The sequence below is a fragment of the Myotis davidii genome, unplaced genomic scaffold, assembly GCF_000327345.1.
Source record: "Myotis davidii unplaced genomic scaffold, ASM32734v1 scaffold655, whole genome shotgun sequence".
NCBI lineage: Eukaryota > Metazoa > Chordata > Mammalia > Chiroptera > Vespertilionidae > Myotis > Myotis davidii.
In genome coordinates, this window is record NW_006287547.1 from 2,462,519 (window position 1) to 2,465,366 (window position 2,848).

Here is a 2,848-nt window from a genome sequence, read left to right on the forward strand (position 1 = left end):
GACACACATCCATTGGTTGCCCCTGGCATGCAGGATTGAACCCATAACCCAGGTACGTGCAGTACCTTTGACTGGAATCGTCAAACCCATGACCCTTCAGTTCATGGGCTGATGCTCTAACCACTGAACATGCCAGCCAGGGCTACAGTAGTGTTTTAAGTGAAATGAATAAACTACTTAACATTTTCTTCCCATGCCTTTCTTAGGTCATACCTTGAGTTGTGTACATGCAATAGCTTAAATGCTAGTTACCTGTATTTACTTCCTTGTATGAACCTTAATTATTAAGCTACTAGAGGCCCGGTGCACAGATTTGTGCACCAGTGGGGTCCTTTGGCCTGGCCTGTGCCCTATAGCATCTGGGACCCCTCGGAGGATGTTGGACTGCCGGTTTTGGCCCAATCCCCGCAGGCCAGGCTGAGGGACCCCAATGGTACACAAATCTGTGCACTGGCCTCTAGTATGCATAGAAGACCTTTGGTTAATCTCTTCCCGCCCTCCCCCTTACCTCTGAAAATTATCTGTCTGTTCCATGTTTCCATGCCTATGCGTTGTCTGCCTCCTGATGGTTATTGCGTGTCATAGCTATAGAACGGTCACTTAGGCTTTTATATATATAGAAGAAACTAAAATGTATTTAACTGGTAATTGAAGAACCCAATTTATAGAGCAGTGTTGATCTGTATAGTTGCATTACGTGGGATTCATTGTAATGCCTCTGCTTTATTCTATTGCCTCAATTGTTAGTTGAGAATGGCATACTGTATAACGTGGCCTGTGATATCAGTGACAGAAATAACTTTCTAAACAAGAGGTTTATCAAGATATGCTGTTTCTTGCCCTAGCTGGTTTGGCTCAGCGGACAGAGCATCAGCCTGCGGACTGAAGGGTCCCAGATTTGATTCCAGTCAAGGGCACATGCCTGGGTTGTGGGCTTGATCCCCAGTAGGGGGCGTGCAGGAGGCAGCCGATCAATGATTCCCTGTTATCATTGATGTTTCTCTCTCCCTTCCTCTCTGAAATCAATAAAAATGTAAAAAAAAAAAAAAGATATGCTGTTTCTTGAGGGTTTGCAGCACTGTTTTTTTAGGTGTTGCAACCTTAAACCATTTAGTTTGTGCTCCAAAGTAAATGTAATATGTTGGTAGTATAGCAAATTATGATGAATAGCTTTAATTGTATGCTTAGAAGTAATGTTCAAAAGCTTAAATTGAACATCAGAATCCAAGCATTCTTGGAAAGTATGAATGTTTCCTTAATATACTGATCACAAAGCAAAAAAAAAAAGTTTACAAAAGGTTGACATCCTCAGCCCATTTCCTCCCCTACCAAGTAGTTGTCATCCATCCCATTAACCTTGTGCCAGGTGGGGCATTACTGCGACATGTAATTGCCCCATTCCTGGCTGAACGTTGCCTAGAGTGGAGGGCAGTGTAATAGCCTACCAGGAGCTAAAAGATGGTGGACATACGAGGATAAAAACTAAGCAACCTGCAAGGTAACAATGTGGGTTTACCATTTTTTTCTTTTAAAGTATGTACTTTCCAGTTGGGAAGACAAGGCTGTCGGAGACTTGACTTGGGGTGAACACAATGCATTGTACAGACGTGTTGTAGAATTGTGCACCTGAAACCTGTATAATTTGTTAACCACTGTCACGCCCAATAAATCCAATAAAAAGGGAAAAAAAGGAAAGGCTGTCCCTTAATATTCTGCTGGTGCCAGTGGAGAGCTACATATTTCCAATAAAATCCAAATAGGACTATGTGAAACTCAAGCAACTAAGTGATTAATAGTCACCTATTAAAATCAAGACTCCAAATAAAAAAAATAAAAAAATAAAATCAAGACTCCAAATCAAAGCAACTTATCAGGGTCACATAGTAAGTAGAATTATATTCTATCCAGTGAACCGACTTCAGGCTATTCTCTTCCAATCGCCAACAGTTATTGGCAGCAATCTCTGCTATGAAACTTATATTTGAAATTGCATACTTTTGCCCTGGCCAGTGTGAGTCAGTTGGTTGGGTGTTATGTATTAAGAGATTACTGGATTCCAGTGCGGGGTGTGCAGAAGGCAGCCTATCGATGTTTTGTTCTCACATGGATGTTTATCTCTTGCTCCCTCTTTTCCTCTCTAAAAATCATAAAAGAAAAAATTGCATATTCCTATAATCATAGCTTTTAAAATTCATTTATGGGTTTTTTAATTATTGTGTTATAAGTAAATGATAGAGTTACCTTTATTCCTGTTTTGTTGCGACAAGTAAGCTGAGGCACTAGTTACTAGAGGCCCAGTGCACAAAATTCATGCACCGGAGGGGGTGGTGGTAGTTTGTCCTTCAGCCCAGCCTGTGACCTCTTACAATCTGGGACCCCTTGGGGGATGTAGCGGTGTGCCAAGTGGCAGGTGGCCAGGGAGGAGCCAGAACTTGGGCTTGGCGCTGCGCCACCTGTGCTCATTCTGGCCCACTGTGCCTGCTGCCGCCGCTCAGTAGTGCTGCTGTGGAGTCAGGAGAGCCTCCTGCCACCATAGCTGCACTCACCAGCCGTGAGCCCGGCTTCTGGCTGAGCGGACCTCCCCCTGTGTGAGTGCACTGACCACCAGGGGGCAGCTCCTGCATTGAGTGTCTGCCCCCTGGTGGTCAGTGTGTATCATAGCAACTGGTTGACCGGTCGTTCCACTGTAATGGTTGCTTAGGCTTTTATATATATAGATAGCCAACAGAGTTAGAAGAAAGCTGAAAAAAAGCTTACAAGGATAAAAGGTAAGGGGAAAATGTTTTAGAAAAGAACATATTATCACAAGAAAATGTTGTTAATCACCTTGATGAGGAAGAAGCAAGCC